The sequence below is a fragment of the Pangasianodon hypophthalmus genome, chromosome 25, assembly GCF_027358585.1.
Source record: "Pangasianodon hypophthalmus isolate fPanHyp1 chromosome 25, fPanHyp1.pri, whole genome shotgun sequence".
Lineage (NCBI taxonomy): Eukaryota > Metazoa > Chordata > Actinopteri > Siluriformes > Pangasiidae > Pangasianodon > Pangasianodon hypophthalmus.
In genome coordinates, this window is record NC_069734.1 from 7,204,630 (window position 1) to 7,230,640 (window position 26,011).

Consider the following 26,011-nt stretch of genomic DNA (forward strand, 5'->3'; position numbering starts at 1 on the left):
ATTGGGACAGTGACACAGTTTTGGTAATTTTGCCTCTGTACACCACCACAGTGGATTTGAAATGAAGCAGTCAAGATGTGACTAAAGCGTAGACTTTCAGCTTTAATTCAAGGGGTTTAACAAAAATATTGCATTAACCGTTTAGGAATTACAGCCATTTTTTACAAAGTTCCTCCATTTTCACAGGCTCAAAAGTAATGGGACAAACTAATATAATCATAAATATTAGGATTATTTTTATTACTTGGAGGTAAATACTTTGCAGTCAATGACTACCTGAAGTCTGGACCCCATGGACATCACCAAATGCTGAGTTTCCTCCCTTGAGATGATTTGCCAGGTCTTTACTGTAGCCATCTTCAGTTGCTGCTTGTTTGTGGGTCTTTCTGCCTTCAGATTTGTCTTCAGTAAGTGAAAAGCAGCTCAGTTGGGTTGAGGTCAGGTGACTGACTCGGCTATTTAAGAACATTTAATTTCCAAGCTCTTGGGCTGCTTTCACAGTATGTTTTGGGTTGTTATCCATCTGTACTGTGAAGTGCTGTCCTATCAGTTTTGCAGCATTTGACTGAATCTGAGCAGAAAGTATAGCTCTGTACACTTCAGAATTCATCCTGCTACTTCTATCAACAGTCACATTATCAATAAACCCCAGTGACCCAGTTCCATTGGCAGCCAAACATGCCCATGCCATAACACTGCCTCCACATGTTTGACGGATAATGTGGTATGCTTTGGATCATGAGCCCTCCCTTTCCTTCTCCATACTTTTCTCTTCCCATCATTCTGGTACAAGTTAATCTTGCATCAGAACTGGTCAGGCTTTTTTTAGAGGTTTTTTAGCAAAGTCTAATCTGGCCTTTGTGTTCTTGAGTGTTACCAGAGGTTTGCATCTTGAGGTAAACCGTCTGTATTTACATTCATGAAGGTGGCTCTTGATTGTAGACTTTGACAATGATAGGCCTACCTCCTCCAGAGTGTTCCTGGCTTGGCTAGATGTTGTGAAGGGGTTGTTCTTCAATAAGAAAAGAATTCTGCAATCATCCACTTTAGTTGTTTTCTGTGGTCTCCCAGGCCTTTTGGTGTTGCTGAGCTCGCCAGTGCATTCCTTCTTTTTAAGAATGTACCAAATTGTTGATTTGGCCCTCCTAAAGTTTCTGCTATCTCTCTGATAGGTCTGTTTTGGTTTTTCAGCCTAATGATGGCCTCCTTCACTTGCATCAACACCTCTTTGGACGGCATATTGAGAGTTCCCATGAACAGCTACCAAATGCAAATTCAACACTTGGAATCAGCTCCAGACCTTTTATCTCCTTAATTTATCATGATATAAGGAGGAAACAGGCCACAGCTGGCCATGAAACTGCTTATCAGTCAATTGTCCCATTACTTGTGAGCCTGTGAAAATGGAGGAACTCTGTAAAAAATGGCTGTAATTCCTAAACGGTTAATGCAATATTTTTGTTAAACCCCTTGAATTAAAGCTGAAAGTCTACGCTTTAGTCACATCTTGACTGCTTCATTTCAAATCCACTGTGGTGGTGTACAGAGGCAAAATTACCAAAACTGTGTCACTGTCCCAATATTTATGGACCTGACTGATTAATGTGGATAAACGGAATAATGTGTATAGTTTAGGGTATATTTCTTCTCTCTTTGTTTCCTTCTGTCTTCTGCTTCAGGAAAACATCAACTCACTGAAACAAGTCATAAAAAAGCAGACACTAGAATGTGAGGTAAGAAAATGTGTGTGTGTGAGACACATACACCTACACACACAGGATCATTTTTATCACTTCTCGATAAGTGACATGACTGCCTCAAGACTTAATGTTACTGCAGGGTGTAGCACATAGTGTTTAGGGTGTAGAGTATAGATATAGATTGAATTATAGCTGGGTGAAAAATGGCCAGAAAATGTTGTCAAGATAAATTTTTCCATATTGATCGATTACGATAATGATCATGGTATAGAATTTAATAAAACTGTCAAAGTTTTTCAAGAAAATCCTTCTAAATAATGCAGACTGAATAAACCAAATGTTCATTACTTATAAAATATTTAAATATTTATTGTCAGACCATAATATACACTTACCGGTCACTTTAATAGGAACACCTGTACGCCTGCTGATTTATGCAGTTATCCAGACAGCCAATCATGTGGCAGCAGCACAATGCATTAAATCATGCAGATACAGGTCAAGAGCTTCAGTTATTCTTCACATCAAACATCAGAATGTGGAAAAACGTGATCTCTGTGACTTTAACCATGGCATGGTTGTTTGTGCCAGATTGACTGGTTTGAGTGTTTCAGAAACTGCTGATTTACTGATATCTGAACCGGGAGTGCTGTGCCCTTTATCTGGAGCAATGTCATCAACAGCTGATGGCCTACCTTCGTCTTCACTTTTTCTCTCTGGCCTCTCTCTACATGCCATCTTTCCATAGCTTGCTACTGTTGATGTAGACCTGAATCCCTCAAGTTGGTGTGCAATTCAAGGTGCAGCCTGATTGGCTGTTGTGGTGGCTTTACGTCAACTCGTTAAGGTTAAATCCGTTGTCTATTTTGGCATGTGAGACAGGAAACTAGAAATGAAAGTTTATTGAATTTGAATATCCTCGGCTTATCATAATTATTGAGGAAAAGTATATCGTTTATCGTGATTCAACTGGAGATCCTTTTATCGGCCAGCACTATAATAAAATTTATTATTCTTACTATATAATATATATAATAATAAATTTTAAATTCTTAAAATTTATTATTCTTTATTATTACTTACCACTAATTTGTTCCACAGTTTTTGAGATATTGGCGCAGACCTAATTCCATATTGATACTAGAATCTCCATTCAAGCCTTAAACTGTGCAGCTACTCTCCCTTTCAAAAACCTCTGAATATCTAATCAACTCAAAATAAATTTTGGGAGTTATGAGCATTTGTTTGACACTAGGGCAAGTCAACACCCGCATTAACTGCAGTTCAAATTAAGGTGCAGTTAGGTTTCACGTTTCCAAAAAGTTCATTTCTGTTTAAACACTCATAAATCAAACCACACATTTCTGGCAGAAACTGATCAGCGAAGCTTGAACCGAACCATGCCACGAGCTAAGCGATTTGCTAAATATTTTCTGAGTTTTTTAAAGAGTCATAAATCAATCCCAGCTGAAACTACACAATAGGCGTCAAACTGATCGTGTGGATCTCCTCAAACAAACCATGTCAGTAGCTACGCTTTGGTGGTATTTGGTGATTATTTTCTGAATTTCGACCGCACTGTCTTTAAGCACGCTTCCTGCTTCTCTATCATAGACACAATATGAATAGGGGAAAGGGACAAATTAGTTCCTCTGTCTCATACCGGAAATGTGGATGGTGAAAAGGGATTAATTAGCCCAGGTTTAAATGCAACATTATGTATGTAATGTGTAATAAATGAAGATTTATGATGTGTGTGTGTAACAATCAGTCAGCGTTGAAGATTTGCATTGCAACACACTCGCAGTTTCTGCAGGAACTGCACTGTCTACTTTTAATTCATTATATTTCATTTCTTATGCCAGTGAATCAAAGTGCTGGCCAAATAGGATGACTTGGGCTGATTTTTATACGTATATGATGGTTCTTCATCCCACAATGAACATTTTATTGATTTATGTCTCAGGAATTGGAAAAAATCATATACGGGGCACTGAGGACTGATAATACTGGAATGGCTGACTACGCGCTGGAGTCTTTAGGTAACACATTCATGTGAAAATGAGCCATATGGATTTTTTCTTAAAAATGGGATAAAACTGGATCGCCCGAGTGGTGCACTAGAAAAACATTTCACTGGAGATCACAAGTTCGACTCCCAGTTGTGCCAAAACAAGTCTGGGACAAAGTTCTGGAAAAGTATCAGTCAGGGTATAAAATATCCCAAAACTTTGAACCTCCAGTGGAGCATCAGTTAGAGATGCAACAACAGTTCCATGTTGTAACACTACAAAATGTGGAAAGGATGAATGAACCTTATCAGTATTGTTTATATTGCTAGTAAAAGAGATGAGAGTCAGATATATTGAGTGATTTATAACACATTTCCTGCTGTTTATAACTTGCTGTAACATGTAGTGAGATGCCCCAGGTCAGTGTGACAGAACATGACTATGTATTGAACAGAACAGGAGGGTTAAAGGTTTAAAGACAGTTTTACGTATAAGACAGAGATATTATATTACACTGATATTAATCACACTGTCTTGCTAACACGTGCTGCTTCTCACTTATGTTTTAACTGTTGATCATTGTGTGTTTGTAGGCTCCACTGTGATAACCAGTTCACAGACCCATAAACCCAGATACTGCAATCAGTTTAACTTCAGTATATGGTGCAAAAATCATGGACCTGAAACAGTTCTACAGGTAAGACACACAGAATAATGTTTTACTATATGTAACCTACAATATGGTGCTATGTTTGGTACTATATAGTTCACCCTATACTTACTAACATCAGTGATAGTATTCTGTTTTTGTTAAACACAAACACAGCTGTTAATGATTCCTTTTCTATCTAAAATGGACATGTTATTTTTGTTTGCATCACTACAGTCGGACATCTTCCCCGGTAAGTGCTGGGGATTTAAAGGTTCTCAAGGGCACCTGGTGATCGCTCTGCCCCACCCTGTACGAATCACACACATTGCCATGGAGCACCTGCCGAAAGTGTTCTCGCCTACTGGCCACATCAGAAGTGCCCCGAAAGACTTTGCAGTTTATGTGAGTCACCACAAACACTTACACACACATTAGCTATTGGACATGAGCCAAAAATGTGCTAGTAAATCTTTTCCCTCTTGTCTGACTAATAACATGGGACCACAAATAAGCTTTTTATATCTATTTATTTAGTTAATTTTTTATATAATGCACTTTAAACTAGTGAAAACATTGAGTCCACAAATCAATCAAAATACAACAATAATAATGTGCTAAACTTGATTTCTGCTCTATAATCTAATAATAATAACTGATAATAATAAATATGATATTTTACAATTTATTACACTTTCTACAGGGAATAGTTAATGAGACAAAGAAAGGAAAACTTCTGGGAAAATTCACCTATGACCAGAACGGAGAACCCATCCAGACCTTCAAAATTCCAGTGAGAAAGAACAATTTGAAACTTTTTTTTTTTTTGCACATGAGCTAAATTCAACTCACAGGAAATGACAATTTTTCCACTAATAAAAGATGTAAAATGTGTGAGTGAAGGCAGAAGGGACTTGGTGTGTAAAGTTTCATAAATTCAAACTAGTGCACAGATCTCAGTATTTACAATACAACTACACCGATTCAAAGCTGCACAAACGGGCTGTGTACACACATAACATGGACATGTTCCACTCACATCATCCATTTATTTTGAACAATAATATATATATTTAAGTGGGGTCCAAACATCTGAGAGCACTAGTGAAAATGTTTCTATTTTGCATACTTTTCTAATTTATTTTGTAATTTGAGTGTAACGTAAATTGAGTGTAAAGTAGAATCTGAGAAATAATTAGCTGAATTTCAGAATTTCTTAGTATTCTGTACATTCCCCTTTTACTTTAATGACAGTGTGCACTGGAGCTGACATGGAATCCCATGTTAGATCAAATCTATTGGATTGTCTGTACAGGTTTGTGATAACTGCTGAACAGTTTATATTATATTGTGGTGTTTTTCAGGACTCTCTGAGTGAGGTGTATAGGCTGGTGGCATTGAGGATCCTCAGAAATTGGGGTCACCCTGAATACACCTGTGTGTATCGCTTCAGGGTCCACAGCCAACCAAGGAGCAGGTAAAAAAAATGAAATTAAGCAGGTGAGAAAGTGGTAAAGCAGGTTGAAAAAAAACCATCAAACATCAAATGTAATACAAATAAAATAAATAAATATTAAAAAAATAAAAATACAAAATAAAAATATAAATAAATTCATAAATTATAAAAAATAAATTAAACAAGTATGGGACAAGTAAGGTTAGGCAAAAAAACCCCAGAAAATTAAAAGAAATAAAAATGAATAATAAAAAAAATATACTATTATATGCTTCGGACCAGACAGGATAGCCTTCGCTACCCTCGCACATAAACGGGCCTTGGGCGCCCAACATCCTCTCACAGGTTCATGATTTGTCTCTCCCCGGATGACTGTCAGTAGACACTCCCCGCTGCTGATCGGGAGCACCCCATCAGCTTTGCTGTTGCAGAGATGCTCCGACGCAGCCTTCTGGCCATAACGATTCAGCCCTTGTCAAAGTCGCTCAGGTCCTCACGCCTGCCCGTTTATCTCACAACACGTCAACTACAAGAACCAAATGTTTGCTGACCATCTAATATATCCCTGACTTTGAAATTATTATGAGATTGTCATGAATTCGCGTCATCTGTGAGTGGTCATAATGTCTTAGCTCATCAGTGTATAATGACATATAATCACGGTTTCTGGGGTCTCCCAGAAGAGGATGGGTTCCCTTTTGAGTCTGGAGCCCCTCAAGGTTTCTTCCTCATGTCATCTGAGGGAGTTTTTCTTTGCCACTCTTGCCTCTGGCTTGCTCAATTGCGATAAATCTATAGTTATATCCGGATATCTGTAAGGGTCCTGTGATAATGTCCATTGTTAAAACTGCTATATGAATCAAATCAAATCAAATCAAATAAAAAATGAAAATACTAAATAGAACCAAAGACAACAAACTTTTTTTTTCATGTTTATATTTGTATGTGTATAAAAATTAAATAAATAAATGACATTTATTAAATAAATAAATAAAAACAAACAAGACAAAAGAAAATAAATAAAAATTAAATTGTCTGTTGTGGTTATTGTGGTTTAGCATTGTTTCATAAAGTAATAATCAGGCACATTTACACATCCACACACACACGTCAATCACATGGGTGGATCTTTAAACCAAATGTTGACATATGACATTATGAATTTACTATGAAGTGCTAGCATATCATGGTAACAGAAGACAATATGCCAGTTCTAGCATAAGACTATACAGCAACCCGTCATGACAAGATATCTCAAGTACCTTGTTCTATAACACACAGAAGTAGAGACATGTACACAACCTATCCAGGTTAGCTAACCTCATTAATCTAGCAGCAAGCAAATGAAATGTTTACTAAAGTGTCCATATTATTCAACAATCTTTTTCCAAAAAGGGTTGGCTAAGTGTCAATCAAACAGTGTAAGCACTTTATTTAATCACTCATGTATACCATCCCTATATCCCTGGTGCCTATCTGCATGTTGTCTGCAGCTCTGTGCATCTGATTGTTGAGCTCCAAGGTGGGTGAGGAGTAGGGGTGATGAAACAAAATGTACATAGTCATGGCTACCAAACAAACCCCTAAAAGAAGGATGCTGGATCAAGATTTAGATCTTTTTTCAGTAACTGGATGTTCATTTTGTTTACTATATGATAATTGGCAGAGATTCATAATCTTAGAATCTGTATCACATGACATGCCCCTTACCAAGCTATCTAATTTTGCTATACAAAAAAGATAGCCCCTCTGCCCCCCAACTGCATTGCATAGAGCAGTGTGTTATTCTGCTCATAGCACAGTGATTTGCCAATGATTACAAGATATTATTTATTAATGAATAACACGTCTGCGTTTTTACAGTTTATAGTTAGATTTAAAGTTGCGGAATGTCCGAGAGACAAGTTAGTTCTGTTCTCGCCTACGTTATAGCTGCTTTAATCAGGCATTCCCACACCAGCCTCTCTCTCTCTCTCTCTCTCTCTATCTCTCTAACACTCACTCATACTCACACTCACACAGACACAAAATGGACTCCGTCCATAAATGTTAAATAAACATCTCCTAACAAAACCTTGCACACCTTCTGACCCAGATTCAGATTCAAACATTCAACCACACTGTGGTATAATATAATACATGTATTGCCTACTTTACACAGAGTAATCATATTAGTCAGTGGAATTGTCATGGTATCAGAGCCAATTTCGTAGAATTGCAGCACCTAGCTGCTGTTTTTAATCCTCTAGCCTTTTGTCTTCAGGAGAGCCACCTTGTACCAAATAGCCTCATTGTTCTGAAAAATTTTACAATGTTCAGTGCTTATGGCCCAAACACACAACATCTCTCTGGAGGTACAGCCATTTTAATTAGACGCGACATTATCCTTAGCCACATCGCAATAGACACCAACCTGCAAGCAACAGCAGTACACTTTACAGACCCAGCACATTGTGCTCCGTTTATATACCACCTGATGTTTTGGTGACGCTACAAGACTTGGAAAACCAAATAGGTCAGTTGCCATCCCCATATGTTCTCATGGGTGATTTTAACAGCCACAATCCATTATGGAGAAGCAGCTATTACAATGTTAAAGGCAAGATGACGGAGGAGTAAAAATGCCCTGTGTTTGTTAAATGACAGCTCAAATCTGCGCCCAGTAAATGGGACATATTCTGCAATTGATTTGACCATATGTGAACCTGAATTATTGCTTGATTTCTCATGGGAAGTATAAGATTACACTATGTGGGAGTGATCATTACCTCTTGATTATGACCTTGGTAGAAGCAGATGTGCAACAAAAGCTTGCAAAGATGGAAGCTTCCTTTCAGCCCCTTTGCTGGGAGAAGTTTAGTATAGAGCTTTAATGTATTCAGGACTCAATAAAGTGGTTGTAATATTGATATTCTAATATCAGTCACAGATAAAGCTATTCCAAAGACATCAGTAAAAGCAAATTGAAGATGTAATCCATGGTTTGATGAAAACTGTAAAAAGGTTACTGAGGCCCATAGGCAGAAAGACTTTTTAACAGACATTCAAAAACAGAGAATCTAACAAAATTCTGAGTTATTAATGCAACAAAGAAAAAACATTGGAGACAATTTGTATAAAGCCTAACTTTAAATACACCAACAAAGAGGGTTTTGGATATGATGTGAAAGATGAAGGGCAAGGGGGGTGGACCACAAATATCAAATACGGCATATCAAACATCAGGGCACACTACTTACCACAAAACATGAACTAGCAAACAAGCTAGCAGAGACATTTGAAATGCAAAACTTTTTTGTGAATTCCAAGCAATATGTGTTCAGCAAGAACAGAAACAACTCGAGTTCTACTCAGATAATACAGAACCATACAGTATAACCAGCTCTTCTCAATGGAAAAAACCCTTGAACTCTTTAAAGAAGTCCCATGACACTACCATTTGGCCAGACAAGATTCATTATCGATATATAAAACATCTTCCCCATAGTGTCCTAGCTCTTCTTCTTAAATACTTTAATATAGTTTGGACATTACAAAACATACAACCAAAACATACAACAATAATGATCACAACAATTACTACACTATAGCTCTGACACGGTGTCTTTGTAAAACCATGGAGAGAATGGTTAATAATCCTGTGTGAAAGCTAGAAACCTACAGTCAGATAAGTAAATTCTGGTGTGGCTTTAGAAGGGGAAGGAGTACACTTGATCAGCTTGTTAGATTAGAATCTTATGTACATGATGCCTTTATTAAAAAGAACATGTTGTAGTGGTCTTTTCTGATTTAGAGAAGGCATATGACAAAATGGAAATATGGCATCTTAAAAAAAACCTGTACCAAATGTGCTTTTTAATCTTCAATTTTTTATCCAATAGACACTTTAAAGTCAGGGCAGGTACTACCCTGGCAAGCTAACACACACAAGAACTGGGAGTACTTCCAGGGAAGCATCCGTTCTGTTCCTCTTTTTAGTATTAAAAATGACAGTATTGTGAATGTGACTGGGTCTAGCATATTGTGCAGTCTTTATGTTGATCTGCTAGAAGGGGAAGAAACATGAATACAATTGAACAGCAGTTACAATTGTGTATAAAGATTCAGTAATGGGTTCAAATTCTCTAAAACAAAAACTGTCCATACACACTTTTTCCTCTACATCATAAGGTTTTTATTACTTTTTTTGACAACAGACTGTCTTTAATCCCACATATGAAATTCCTAAAGAACATATGTCTTTAAGTGTTAGATATTATAAAAGTGTTGCTGAAAACAAAATGGTGCGCAGACTGTACATTAGTACTTCACCTGTACAGGACACTGCTCTGATCCCAATAACACTCTGGAAATATAATATATGCCTCTGCTAGAAAATCCTACATAAAGATGCTGGACGCTGTACATAATCAAGGATTGTGACTTGCTTTGAGGGCATTTAAGACCTCTACTGTTCAGAGCCTATATGTTGAAGCCAGTGAGCCCTCACTGATGCTGGGAACTGGCCCTTCAGTATGCAACCTAACACAGGCCTAATCAACACAGTCCAGCCTATTCTCAGGGTTTTTTTTCTCCCTAGCATTTGTAGGAGACCAAACCCATGTACAGCCGTCCTTTTGGGCTATGTGTAAGACCCCATTTAGAAAGCTTGGACATTTAAAAAAAAAAAAAAATTATTTCTTACAATAAAATGTCAATGATTCACCCAGATGTGTATACCAGGAGCAGTTTCTTGACATACAGTATATCTGCTGCACTAGCAGTTAGACACCAGCACCATGGCATCTGCATTCCAGGACAAAGCTCCATCTTTACAGCCGAGGGCCGTGCATTGCTTTTAGCCCTGGAATATATTGAAAATGCACAACATGGGAAATTTTAAGTTTGTACAGACTCTAAATCCTGCCTACAATCCCTTGAAACCTTGAAAAAAAAAATTGTCTGAGCGCTTGTCTATTGCCTCCCCAACAGAGTTTTGGACTGATGGTATGCCTAGTTTGTAACCTAGTGAGCCAATATCAGAATGTATTTTTGATAGACTTCAAAGCACTATTGTAAGTCGCTCTGGATAAGGGCGTCTGCCAAATGCCATAAATGTAAATGTAAATGTAAAACAGATCACCCTAAAATATAAAAAAAAAATATTTATTTATTTACAGAAACAGAATTTATAGTATTCTCTTTTGTTGGGTACTGGGTCATTGTGGGCTCTCTGACAATGAAAAAAAATGGCCTTGAAATGGTTAAATCTAGAATCCTAAGATATTTTTTGTCTTGTTAACCAAAGAACCATACAACCAAGGTTTTCGCTTGTACTAAGACTTCCCAGTAGAACGTTGTTAGGAAGCAAAATACCCTGAACTACCCAAACAACTCTCAAGAAGCCTTTTTGTTGGAATATACACCAGTAAACTTTTTTTTGATGGTGTGACCTGAATGACATATTATGCAGTTTTTGCATTGTTTCTTAATGTAAATTCACATATGCAATTTGCACACTAAAGCACTAAAATTATACAAATTACAAGGGCCTTTCACAAAATAAGAATTCATTTTACCACAAAAACCCTTGCATATTTAGGAAGCTAGTACCATATATCATTCAAAGAATCCTTAGAGAACCCTGTAGGTCTGTACACACTTGAGTACGTTGTACGTTGTCTTAAATTACATTCAAAGTAGCTTTAAAAAGCCTTAAATATGCATTCCTTTTATTTTCAGGTAGCCCATGGACAGTATATACTGTATATAATCAATTGCAAGCCTGAAGTCTCTCAGATGAGAGATTTAAATTATGGGATGGATTTTGATGAGTTGATTTTAAACACTACAGAGATACTTGAATGTCTGCTAATCAAAATCCATCCAATATTAAGCTTCTGTATTTCGAAATACAAATGTGATCCAAAGTGCAGAGAAAAAAAGGATGATTGTCAAGCATCTGACCCAGTGCAAATCTGCCTGCTCTCTCTGTCTTTCTTTCTCTGTCAGTCTGTTAGGGCATCGTTTGCTGTGCACACACTCCGACTGATGCTGTTTGCTCACTTTTCCGTCTTGTGTTGACAGACGATGAAGAATGTCAAAGCAGGCGGAGACGCTCAAACACAGGCACACACATGTGAGCATGTCTGTGTGTTTTAATGCCCTGCTGAGAAAGGCTTATTGGCTTAGATTAACTGCTCTTTCCTCTACACTCTGACATATTTAAAAGGCCTGATGATAAAGAGTCTGTGGCTCCCTTTATGAGACTGTTTGTACCTGTCACTTTATTTAAACACAGGGAACGAGGAAGAGATTCATACTGTGTGCTGTCAGAGGAAATAAATCTTGGGGGGATCAAGAGAAGAATTATGCTCTTATCTTTGAATTATGCTGCCTAGATTGTAGGAATAATCTCTTCCTAGAAAGACAAATACAGAAAGTGATTGCTTCTGTGGTGCCATGCGATGTGGTGATATTATTTTCACAAACAGAGCACTCTGCTTTGGAAACAGGTTAGGGTGAAATGAATAAGGAAAGTTTTTTTTTAAAAAAAGAGTGAGTTACATCAGGGAAAGGCTAAAAATGTGTTTCACTCTTTCTCTCTCTGGTCACAACCTGGAATTTATGGATTAAATGGATTAAAGTGGGTCATGGATCTACACACAATATCCCGTAATACTGAAGTGGGGGGAAAAGTTAATATAGTTTGCAAAAATTGCAATGATTTCATAAATATTAATTGCTGAAAATGAGTTCTGGTCACTTCAGTAGGAAAACTAGTACACTTCATTCGTGCAATTATCCAATCAGCCAATTATGTGGCAGCAGCACAAAGCAAAAAAAATCATGTGGACACAGGTCAAGTGCTTTGTTGTTTTTTCACACCATTCTTTATAAAGTCTAGACAAAAGTCTAGAGAATGTTCACAGCATGAAAATCCCAATATTTTCTGAAACTCAGACCAAATCATCTGGCACCAACAACTATGCCATGGTTAAAGTCAGTGAGATCATATGTTCCCCCATTCAGATGACTGGTGTGAACAATAACTGAAGCTCTTGACCTGTATCTGCATGGTTTTATGCACTGTGCCCCTGCCACGTGATTGGCTGAGTGGATAAGGTGTTTCTATTAAAGTGGCCAGTGTGTGTATGTGAAGAGAGAAACAGTGAGAGAGAGCGTGTCTGTATATCAAGACAAAGAAACACGCGTATAGGATAACTGATGTGACTTGCTACGATCTTACCAGGAGATGGCAGCATCGTACTGCTCAATATTTTCTTACTTTTTTTCCCTCTACCCTTCCAGAATGACCGCTCTTGTTGCAGGTCAACAGCAACCTGACCATTTCTCATTAGCATACAATGCAAGTAATCTGCACGTCATTCTGACCAGTGCATAAACTGGGAGTTAAAATATATACTAATGTCTGGGTGGATATTTAAAAAGCACACAAACACTTTGTGTGTTTGTTAAGTCCTGTTCAGAAAGTTGTCAAAAAGTGTGTTCTGGGAAAAAGAAAATAAACACTGCCTTGTTTGACATTCTGAAGAATTACCACCCTAGGACTTGTGTCGTGTTTGATCAGTGTGTAGTGCGAGTGAAAAGGGAAGCAGCTGTCAGTTCCTCCCGCAGCCCCACAGGCCCAGTGTTCTCAGAGCAGCCTATGATAATATTGACCTTCCCCAGTCTGTTTACCCAGCAGTGCCTTTAAACGGAGCTCCAGCAAATATCGGGCAGGCCTTTTGCTGTCTGCAGTTCACACACACACATACACACACACATACACACACACACACACACACTAATTACTGCCTAAATATGCAGTTATCTCTCTGTCTTGACTGTTACTGTTGGAACATGGCACAAGCATTTGGGCAGTTGAACAGGCGCTGTGACATTCTGATAAATGGAAGTTTTTAGCTCTTGTGTGACCCTTGGTGACTCTTGGTGTATTTTTTAAGAGGAAAAAAAGATTAAGATTTAAAAAAAAAAACCCTGTACATTTACATTAGTCCTTTTATTTATTAAGTTAATTTATTAAGTTAATGACTAAGGCAGCATACAATTCAAGGTAGAGTTTGTGATTTTTTTTTTTTGTCAGTTTGTGATTTTGTTCTTGTGTGACTCTAGACCTACTGTATAATATGCGTATAATTGCAACAATACCTTCGGAGCGCTACACAAATTTCTGTGCAATGGATCTCACTAGTTTTTTCATTCCAAGCTTCCATTTGCATTTTTTATGGAACTAAAATTAGCTCCACCCAATCCAGAACAAAGGTTAGTTTACTCTATAGTAATAAAGGTCCAGCTTGTAACATTTAAAAGTGCTCATCAAATTGTAATATTCATAACATTTCACAGATACCGTAGAAAAACAGCGATCTGCAATACTGCAATGCAAAAGATCTATCGTTTCTTCATTTTAGGATTCTGTTTACTTCTTCTTTGACACAGAAATGATCGCCACTGCCATTCCTTAAAGCTGAGGGAGTGGGGTCATTTTTGGGGAAGTCAAAGGAGCAAGTTAGGTTCATCAGTGTTTACTGTACAATTGCAAATCATCTCGCGTCCAGCAGAGGGCACTGAAAAATTCAAACAGCCCCTCTAAAGGAGTTACAAGTGCAAAGCGGTTTTGCACCAGTTGAAGGGAAAGCACCATAATTAAATATGAGGGTTGCAAATTTTCAAGAGTGGACTAGTTGAGCACTCAAACAATGAATGATACAAGCTAAAGAAAACAGAGTAGCTATATATGTGACAAAGAGCATCAAAAGTATATCATCATCGTCAACTATTTATTTATAGTAAATAAGATTTACATACAGTTCTTAAATACAGTAGAGGAAGTTCCACAGGACTGCACATGATAAAATCATGGAGCTATTTACTCCAACTCATCTGTGCCCAACAACATTTTTTTTTCATTATCATTCCTGTGTTTGTCTTCTGATGATGTTCTAGCATACTGGCCTCGTAACCCTGCATGTATGTGTGTGCACACAGTGTGATAAATTCAAGCAGGCTATGTTTGCCTAACCCTCAGCCCACTCCTCATGTGCTATCCTCAGCATTAATGGAAAATACATGAGGGCCTCCTGTCCCTCTCCCTCCTTCTCCCTCTCCATTCCCACCTCTATCTCATCTAATTAAACGTGGTGTGTTTGTACAGCCGGCGCCGTGTGTTCAAAGCACACAAACAGGTTCTGAAGCCCTCAGTGGCCTCACTCGCTTCCTGTCTCCCTTGTTCAGAGATGATGTTCACCTGTTAAATCCGGAGCATCCCGCCAATGACAACTGCAATGATTCACGTTCTCAGCCCTATCGATGACTAATACAACAGACAGAGTGTGTATGAGAGTGAAAAACACTGACTATGAATATGTCAAGGCAAGATTTGAAGGTGCATTTTGTAATTTTTAGATATGTGTCATGTTAATGACACCTAAAAAACTGTGATTCATAATACTGGACTAGATAAACAGAGCTTTCCCTGTTTCAGAACCCTGTACATTTTTCTGGCCCGGAAATTAGCTCTTCCCCTGTCCAAATGGAGCTACTCAGCCCTGCTATTTTCCCTTAAAACAGCTTACAACTTTAAGCAGAGGAAGTGGTGTCAGTATTTATCACAGAACACCAGAAATCAACCTTTGACTGTATGTTTATTCCTGAATTGTTTTAGTAAAGAGCAAAGCAGGAAGGATGGAGTCAGCGGCTTTGCCATAAAATGCAAGTTCAGCTGCAAACTCATTACAGAAAAAGCCTCAAGAAAAAGTGCCAAGACACATATTTATGAAATGTATATCTATTAATTCTTATTCAGTGAGAAATTGCATTACATACATACCAATAAGAAGTATTCACATTAAAAGCAATTTAAAGTATTAAACAAAAATTTATTTAAAATTACAATAAGTCCACATGTAGAAATGGCGCTACTATTAATCAGTATGTCAGCTATCGATTATTAAACATTTACTTGAAGATTTCTGACAAATTGATTTTGAATATTTTGAATACCTTTAGCCCGCCATCTTAAATACATACTGCTGCTCGCCATTTTATACACATACGATCTGTTCACTGACCGAAAACTTTACGACAGAAAAAAATGATTCTGAAAGAGGGTTATGGAAGCACTCACCTGCGTTTTATTAAAGAGCAAAGCAGAAAGGATGGAATCAGCGGCTTCACTGTAAAATGCCTAACATGCCAAAAGAAATAAAATACATTAGGCAAATTAGCTGAGAAGCTAGCTCTCCCTCCAAGACTTGCTAATAGAGGCTATCATCTTAGCGAGGTAACGCGTTGCTCGGTAAAGCTCAACTTTCAATTTACGAAACATTACTTACTATCCTGTATTATGCATAGCTACACTGATAACTACAACCGCTAAAGGTTTACTGGAAAAATCCTCAACCAAAACATACAAATATATAAAGGAGAAGAGCTCCACAGAAATGTAGCTCTGTTAAAAAAATGCTTATGTTAAAAATAAATACACATTTCTGGTTATATGCCGTGTCTGGGTTCATTTATAGCCGAAGTGTCCTATAAGCAGAGCAGGCTATCATAAGAGCATTACTAACCATTCTTTTATTTTGTTCTAATCATTTTTTTGTTTGTTTGTTTCATTTGGAGCAGATCAGAAGTGGATCTTGGATAATTTTTTTTTATTGCATAGAGTTAGAAATTAAATTTTGGATTTAAGTTGCCAAATGTGAAAACAGCCCTGAGAGAGTAAAGAGTAAAGGGTTATGCCCAGTTCAGATTATTTTTCTCTCGACTTTAATCAACTACAACTTTATTCACATTTATTTATTTACTGCTTTAATAAAGTTTGATAAGAACAGGCCGGTGATAAGTTTGATAGATAGTATGCAGTCGTCTGCGCTGATTGCCGGAGTGGAAATGGCTGAAACATTTATGTCTGAACATTAAAAAAGTCATTCTGTCTCTCCCTCTCTCCCTTTCCATCGTCATTTATCTAGCTAGGCAAAACCAGAACTCATTGTAACCGCTTTTGAAGGCTTTATGAATGCAACCATTTGAAGCCTTTTGAGGTTTCAGAGGAAAACCAAAGCAGGGAAAACCACTGAGTAAGTCAATTAGCCATGATAATGTCAGGGGACACAGGGCTTGGAGTTGTGTGAGAAAGCAGACAGACAATATGCATAAGAATAGTAGTGTGGGATTTTCTCATTTAATTCAATATGAGGTCTATAGCACAAATTACAACTACTCCCAGTGGCAGCTAGTGAATAACTGCAATCCCCGGCGTGCACCGTAACCAAAATGAAGAGCTTTTATAGGAACTGCGGTGTCAGCTATGAAATTTATGAAATCTAAATCTATGAGATGCCACTGCCTGCTCATAATCTTTTACCGCAAGGAGATTTTACAGTCTCCCCAGCGGTGGGGAGATGATTTGGACTTTTTAGCACAGCTTTGACTGAATAGAATATAAATGACATGACGATGTAATTTTCAATCTGCATCCGCGGCAATATTCTACTCTGCAAGGAGACCCATATGTTATGGACTGCGCCGTACCCTGCTCTGCTGAGAATATTAAGGAGTTATTAAATTAATCTGTGCTTAGTGGTGCATGTTATTGCCGGGGACAGATTTGCGGCGAATGAAGCTGTTATGCTGTGGCTAAGCTGATTTATTAAAGTTGCCTGGAATCGCAAAATAAACCCGATAACCTGCTTTATTTTGCAGAATTAAAGTGAACACTTGCTGCTTGTGAAATCCGCTTAGGCTCTACTCTTTTTTTTGACAGCTTCTACCAGGGTATAAGCTTTTTTTTTCCTCCATGAAGATGAAATTTGGATGGAGGACTAAAACTGTAGAATCTATATTTGCTTGAGTATCATCACTCTATGTGTATAAGAGTCTGAGAATTATTTGTTCATGAGAAGAAAGAGCAGCGAGCATGTGATGTAAAATATTGATGTTCAGCCATTTTAGTTTTCTTGCACTTTAGAAGACATTTGATGTTTTTTTTTTTATTACAAGTTTCTAACTTGTGTGGTCACTTCTGGAACCTTAGACAGAAGTTGTGCTGTCAGAAACAAGTAGCAGTGCTGTAACAGAAGTGTGTTGATATGAGGTAGGACGTTTGTACCTAATCAAAGCCATGGACTGATGAATGAAAGAGCTGTGTGGGCTGCACATTGGCCTGAATTTCGCTTCATTCCTCATAAATGTGGTATTATGTCCCGTGGAGCCGGTTCCTAAACTCTACATCACTCCGTAACCGGATCACTCAGGTCTGGCTGGAATTCAGGCTCATTTAGAAGAGTGTATGGCTGCACTGTAAACACTTAATCTAGCGAGAGATTTTTGGGCCCCTTTGGGTCAACAGTTTAGCTCTTTGGCTTTTTTTTATTATTATTATTTCTCCCCCCACCTTGTTATAAACAAAATCTGCTTTCAATTACTTCTGTGAAATTGCTTTACCATATCCATGCATGATTGAATATTCATTATGTTAAACCAGGCACTTTCTTTGTATATAAAACCATATTACATTTGGCTGGCAGGCTGCCTGAAGCCACATGAGACAGATTCCTAACTCCTTAGCAGCTCCTTTCTCTTGGGTTTATTTGTTCTTGTTCTGATGTAAATGACAACTTGTTGATATTTTCCTACACTGCTTCTTTTTTTCCCCTTCCCCTCACGCTCTCTTTTCAGCTGTGCTGGCCCAGACACACATGGATCCTTTCTGCTAGGGGAAATGTTGGAATTTGCAGTAGGCATGGGAAAAATAAACAAGCACATCGGTCAGTTCTGAAATCTGCCTAAGCACTCCATGTCTGGCAACGCGGTCAAAGAGAAAGAGGGATAACACGCTTTTTTCTCCACCAGGGTCTGTTGATAATATTTATCCATCTTTTTTCTCACTTCCAAGCAAAATTTACCTGTGGATTGAGAAGCTGACCTCTGATACCACATGGAAAACACACAGGAGACTCTCGCTGAGCTGCATATCCCAGGTCCGTGTTTGTTTATGCAGTAACGGAGGAGACTATTCAGGCCTGTTTTCACCAGCACGCATTGCATGCTTCTAATAAACTGGGCATAATCCTGCATGAAAAATACATATACAAACTGGCCATGAGGCCACTTCAATAGTCCAGGGTTGTTGACTGGCCCAGTAATAATATACCACCATATTTATTTTCAATCCAAACAGCGTGGTGAGTGTGTTCACCAGACTGACGCTCTTCCCCTGGCTTGCTCGTGGAGCCTGATCTGGGATCTGCTGCACGCAGCTGTAATAAGGGAAGGAATCTATGAAGAGCCTCTCAGAATCAGACAGAACCTGAGATTTAATAGGAATAAATACAATAGTGGTAGTCATTATTACATCACTGTTCATTAAAACTAATCCTGTGTGCTAAAATAGTGCTGTTGATTTCTGATTGGTCGGAAGCTGTTGCTTAATTTTCAGTATTTTGCAAAAATTGCAATCGCTGGCAAATTGCTGTGGTATAAGTGGAATAACACACTTCAGGACACGCTGTTATTGGAAACTAATCAACTTCAGTGTGTGAACAGTAACTCTGCTTTGTGTTTAGCATCACATAACCCTGTTGTTGATTATTTTCCTATAATAGCATGCCCTGAAGTGTTTTATTCCTTACATATTCTCCTATTTAATAATCAATAGCAGACAGCCAGACATGCAGTTAATGGATATTAATATAGTAGTTATTACATTGGTAGCTTTCTGCATTTCTTTCAAGTAAAATAAAATTAAGGAATCCCTAATTGGATTGCCAGTGATGGCCTACCACATCCTCTTTTCCGCTAGTGTCCTTGAGAGTCAAGATGTAGCTTTTAGAAAACAGTTGGTTCTAGGTTTAATTGATAGTAATGCTAGCAAATTCACTACAAGCAACATGGCATTTTAACACCTCACTCAGTTCAATGAAGCATCTGCAGAAAAGATTGGGACAGCTGAAGATGAGGCAGTAGGACTAATGTTATCAATACATCTGCCCTGAGTTGCTCCACCAGCTAATAAGATGATTTTAATGTTATGGTTAATGTAATGTTAGTAGATTTAACAAGCAAAAAGATATGTTGCTTTTGGTTTGTTAACTCTACTAACATTACATTAAACATCTATCCATTTTCTGTACCGCTTATCCTACACAGGGTTGCAGAGTAACCTGGAGCCTATCCCAGGAAGCTCAGGGCACAAGGCGGGGGACACCCTGGACGGGGTGCCAACCCATCACAGGGCACAATCACACACACTCACATACCCAACATGTAGAATCGCCGACCAACACGCCAAAGATACCAGGTTTGGAGAACCTTTTTAACCTCACGCTGAGCTACAGACGGGATGCAGACATTTCTGTGAGGTATCGACTCACTGTCAGCAAAAAGCCTAATGAGGACTTCGTGATCCCAAAGAAGGACAAGCTCCTCTGCTGGTTCGTGTCCAACGTTGCCAGCCATACAGGAGTAGGGACCAGGATGCAGTACTACAATGAGTTAAAGAAGTACATCGATGTGCGCATTTTTGGAAGAATGGCTGGAGCGCGCTTGAGAGATGAAGACTAATACTCCACTATGGCTACCTGTAAGTTCTACCTTGCTTTTGAGAACTCCATTCACAAGGACTACATCACAGAGAAATTAAACGGTCCTCTCGCAGTCGGAACCGTCCCTGTCGTCTTGGGGCCTCCAAGACAAAATTATGAAGACTTTGCTCCAGACAATTTGGAAATGCCAATCAGCCTACAGTGCATGTCTTTGGAATGGAGGTTGAAACAGGAATACCCAGAGGAAACCCCTGATGCACGGGGAGAACATGCAAGCTCCACACACACAGGGTGGAGGCAGAAGTCGATCCCCCAACCACAGAGGTGCGAGGCAACAGTGCTAACCACTAAGCCACCATGCCCCCCCATTAACCTTTAAGTTTTATTTTACACCAAAGATTTTTTTTGGCATCAGTAAACAGGAAATATTCTCATTCAGGAAAGGTAGGTTCAGCTGTACCATTACAATGTTCTTTACAAAAACAAAAGCTATCATTATGGATGAGTTAATGTTAACAGTCTTGCAAGGGAAAAATCCTGTAGTAATCATGTAGGAATGCTTATAAACGTTATGTAAAATCATCCTCAGAACATGCAGAAAACCTGACAAACTGAACATTCCTCGAACCAAAGGTTCCTAAGGTCATAAAAAGTACTGAACAAATATTCAAAATGTGCGTCTCATAAAACTAACGCTTATGAGCTATGAATGACAGAATCTGTTAATGATAAAAAAATAAAATAAAAAACTTTAGCGCACTTGGGCGAAGTTGAGCTTGTTGAGATTAAATATGTAGTAAAACTGTCATGAGGATCACACATCAGTCAGCTGACCTCAGTCCAGTGTGACAAAAGTGGGTCACATGACCCCAAAGACCCACCATAGCCACATTTGCACGGCAGACTGGTGGGAATGGACAGACCTAGACACTTTGACAGGATATGGGACAACGGGAATCTCTTCACAGAGTTCACTAGGCTGCTAAATAATGAGTGATGTAAACACTTGTGGTTTTGGAAAAAATGTTTGGCTAAAAAAGAAACTCTTTGTGAATGTTGCTAATCATTAACATCCCATCTTTTTGTTGCTGAACTAAATGTAAACCAGATTTTGAACAGAGAAGCTAAGTTAACCCTTAAACTACACAAATTCCTCACTCCTGTAACTACATACATATCTTATTATATTCGCAGTATTTATTGATTCATTTATATTAGCTACTGGTTAATTTGCTTTAAGATAAATAGCATAATTATAACCTGGGAGTTTAAGACCATACTGACCACACTACACTGAATACAAAATTTCATCATTATAGTTTGAAATATTCTAAATAATAATAAATTGTTAATGGGCCATGTCAACCTGTCACTTAACTTGTCCTCTCATCTAACAGCATCACCAGGGTTAAAACCTTCTCATCACTGAAATTAATCTGATTGTACTCAGAGAGAAGGTCATGTTAAAGGGGCTTGTATAATAAATTAAATTAATGGTCCCATTCACAGAGGCAGGGGATGGTTGATATGAATGGGTGCCATTGTGATTATGACCCCTAAAGAACCTTTTAATCCATCATCCAAACTCATACATATATACATTAAAAAAATGACACTAAAGCATGGGGCAAGTGTGTGAAATTTGATTTGAATAGTGCTACTTATTATTATTTAGTCTCTAAACCAAGAGAAAAATAAAATATCCTGGCAAAATCCGAACATTTCTTTTGTGTAGTGACACATCCAAAGTGTTCACTCTCCTTTCCTTAGCACAATCACTACTGGACAAAATGTAAAATGTGTATAACTGTCAGGTTGAGCTGAGTGTTACAGGATTAATCTGTTGAGCTAAATATAAACTTAAGGTCTAAAATTTCCTGCTAATATATCCTGTTCGCACTGATCAAATTAGGCAGAGCCAAGGAAGCTGGAGTTAATTAAACAATATGAAATATTATCTTCTCTGTTTCAGGTATTCCCGGGATTGCTCAATACTTCTCTATACCCAACAGGTCTTTCACTGTAATTGAGTTACTATGTAGTTTTGCTCCAAATAATTAACCAGTACTTTGTTATTTTCCTACACACCTAACATACCTAACATTTAATACTGAGGGAGTATACTGAGAGAATATCTTTCAGGATTCCTGAATGAAAAAAAAAACAGATTAAATAAAAAAAACGATATATATAAATTCAGCAAGTTCTTCCAGTAAGAAGAACTCGCATACTGTACGTCACTCTGTAAAATACTCCAGAGCCACAACAATGTTCTTCTTTAGACTGAGACTCATAGCTAAATCATTTTTATAGAAGAGCAAACAATATGAATCTGGTCAAGTCCTTAAACTCCAAGTCCACTACTCACTACTCTAACTCCACTAACTACTATAAATTTTAATTAACTACATTACAGCTACAGGAGTGGACAAGTCCTAAATTCATTAGCTAGCATGTAAAAGCTCCAGTGTGGTGCCCAGTCCCATGTTTTGGTGGCCTAATCTTTTAGAAACCTAACTGACTAGGCTAAAAGTGGTAGCTAATGTAATGTAATAACATATAGAAAGCTAGTTAAGTGCATTAATATACACTAAAGGTAAAGGATTGAGTATGTAGCACATGAATGAGATCATGTAGCACATCGCATCTGGGTCACTGACAAAAAGTCAGCAAGTCATTACCCAGTGTTTTGGATATGAGATGTGTTTTGTCTTCATGACACATGTTAATGATTCAAGTCTGGCTAGCATCTCTATTTTCTCTAAATATGTTTAACTGAGACGTGACTGGGTTTATTACTAGCAAGAGAGTTATATTATGGGTTTTGCACAGAATTTTATTTTGCTCAGACTAATCAGTGTTTACACATAACTACGTGTTGCTGATTCTGAAAAGATCATCTGTCACCCATATAAGCTAATTAACCTTCCTATTTAAAAACACACCTCAACTTACGTGTGTAGTGTAGTTATAGCATCAATGTGCATCGCATAATAAAGCGCATAATTTTCAAACATGTTTAAACATGTAAAATCCATAAAGTATTTATAAATTTGTATTTATAAAGATGCAGCGTCATAAATACATTAATACATAAATACATAATTAATACTTATAAATCGGTGTGTAATGCATTATGGGCATTGAAAAGCAAGTGCATCACTTATGAATATTTATAACAATAATATAAATGTAACTATAACTGTTATTATAATGAAGTATAGGTCTTGATGTGTCTTTATAAATGTATTTATAGAACAGTAATACTTGCTTATAAATAATTATAAATGGGGCTATAATTCATTTTGAGCATTGGCATCACAGAAAGTGTTACAGAGAATTTTTTTCTCTTTCTCTGTCTACCGCCACGCAACTACAAATAAAGGACTAACCTGCTTGTGGGATAGTAGTTTGTCTACCACTGAGCTCATATCTAAGGTATGTAGTTAAGAGATTGAGGAATTTGAGTTGAAACTGAATTGGTTGTTTCCTCAGCAATGCAACTGTTTGTCAAAAAAAATCTCTTGTAGTTTTGAAATGACACCATTAATAACACCATTGAATGGACAATCAACAACATCTATATTTGGACCTGTATTGGTTTCATGTATTGTTATGAGGATGTTGTACTATTTACTGGACCCTCGAAAATAATGTCCTTATAACCTTTTACTCTAAAGTGGACATTTTGGTAGTTGACATCATTCAAGATTCAAGAGGTTATTGATATTGTCTTGGCTTGTCTAGGAAATTTCAGTCCTGCTCCAAACAGTGCCACCTTAACCTGTATAATCTAAAAACTATATAAATACAGAATATATGTATAGAAAACAGAAAATCCATTCTTACACACATAGCTTACACCCCTCCATATACACGCAGTCACAGTGAGAGGCATGTCACAGTATTGCGCATGTTGTTATTGCACACATTGTTTTGTGGTTACAGTAAGTCACAGTATTGCACACATTGTTATTGCACACATAGTTACTGCGCATATTGGTATTGCATGCATAGGTGTTGCACACATTGTTATTGCGCACATTGCTGTGTCATTGCAGTCCAGGCATCGACATGCTTATAAAGTGTCTGTGCATGTTGAATAAGGTCATCACATATGAATGGCATATGTCCATAATGCCATGTAGTGTCATTATATAGTGTTGTTGTTGTTGTTGTTGTTGTTGAGTACATTGTTCATAAGGGTGATGCCACTGAATTCCATCTTAATGGCATTGCACCTTTATATTTAGCAGAATGCCTGCTGTATTACACCCCAAATCATTTTTATAAGATCAACAAATGCTGGCTTCCTTAAGGTTTCTTTTAATAAGAAGAAGCTTGGTGAAACTGATTTTAGTGTCCATGCTCCCAGGATATGGAACTCAATCCCCATGTATATCTGTCATCCTTGGCTCTTAATTAATTATATTCTTGGCTTTTAATTAGTCCTTTTAATTATATGCTTAAAGCTGCTTTGTTTTTTAAATCTCTTAATGATCTTCCTAATAATTTATTTTCTGTTTGATTGCTTATTTTTATTTCTTAATGATTGTTGTTTTAATATTTTATTTTTATGCTGTGTTTATGCTTAAAAGGGCTTTTTTTTATCTCTTAATGATCTTCTTAACACTTTATTTTCTGTTTGATTACTAATTTTCATTTCTTAATAATTTTTTATGTTTTAATATTTTATTTTTATATTGTCTTGCATTATTATTTCTTTATTATTATTTTATCCTTTTATTATGTCTTCCATTGTGATGCAGTTTGAGCTGCTTTTTATGTATGAAGGGTGCTATATAAATAAAGTTATTATTATTATTATTATTATTATTATTATTATTATTATTATTATTAGGGGGCATGGTGGCTTAGTGTTTAACGCTGTTGCCTTGCACCTCCAGGGTTGAGGGTTTGAATCTCGCCTCCGCCCTGTGTGCGAGGAGTTGCATGTTCTCCCTGTGCTTCAGGGACTTCCTCCGGTTCTTCCTAATCCGGTTTCCTCCCCCAGTCCAAAGAAATGCGTTGTAGGCTGCCTGGCATTTCCAAATTGTCCATAGTGTGTGAGTGTGTGTGATTGTGCCCTGCGATGGGCTGGCCCCCCATCCAGGGTGTCCCCAGCATTGTGCCCCAAGTTCCCTGGGATAATCTCCAGGCTCCCCATGACCCTGTTTAGGATAAGTGGTATAGAAGATGGATTATTATTATTATTATTATTATTATTATTATTATTATTATTATTATTATTGGTGTGGGCAGAGGCCCTCCACCTGACAAGGGGAGATTAAAGAGGTAGTGTCCAGCGTTGGTGAGGTCTTTAGTAATGTTGGAAGCCCTTTTTATACAGTGTGAGGTATAGATAATGTCTGATAGTCCAATAATGTCCTGTGCAGTCATGTCCTCTGCAGCCAGCATACCACACAGTGCAGCAGTAATTGATCAGGCTTTCAATGACATGCCTGTAGAAGTTGACTAGCAGTTGGTGGGATAGATTTCCTATGCTGCTTGACTTACATTGTCCCACAGAAATTGTTCATAAGCCTTAATGATCTTTCTGTCACATTTACTGAAAGCCTTTGGTAAACCATGTTCAGATAACCACAACATAATTTTCCAAGCTCTCTCAATTAGCACAAGACATC

General features: G+C 37.7%; 1 pseudogene; it reads left to right on the top strand.

The window, feature by feature from the left end:
• Nucleotides 1–3,714: 3,714 nt before the first annotated feature.
• LOC128317438 (4-galactosyl-N-acetylglucosaminide 3-alpha-L-fucosyltransferase FUT6-like) lies at nt 3,715–21,377 on the top strand (annotated as a pseudogene).
• The last annotated feature ends 4,634 nt before the right edge of the window (nt 21,378–26,011 follow it).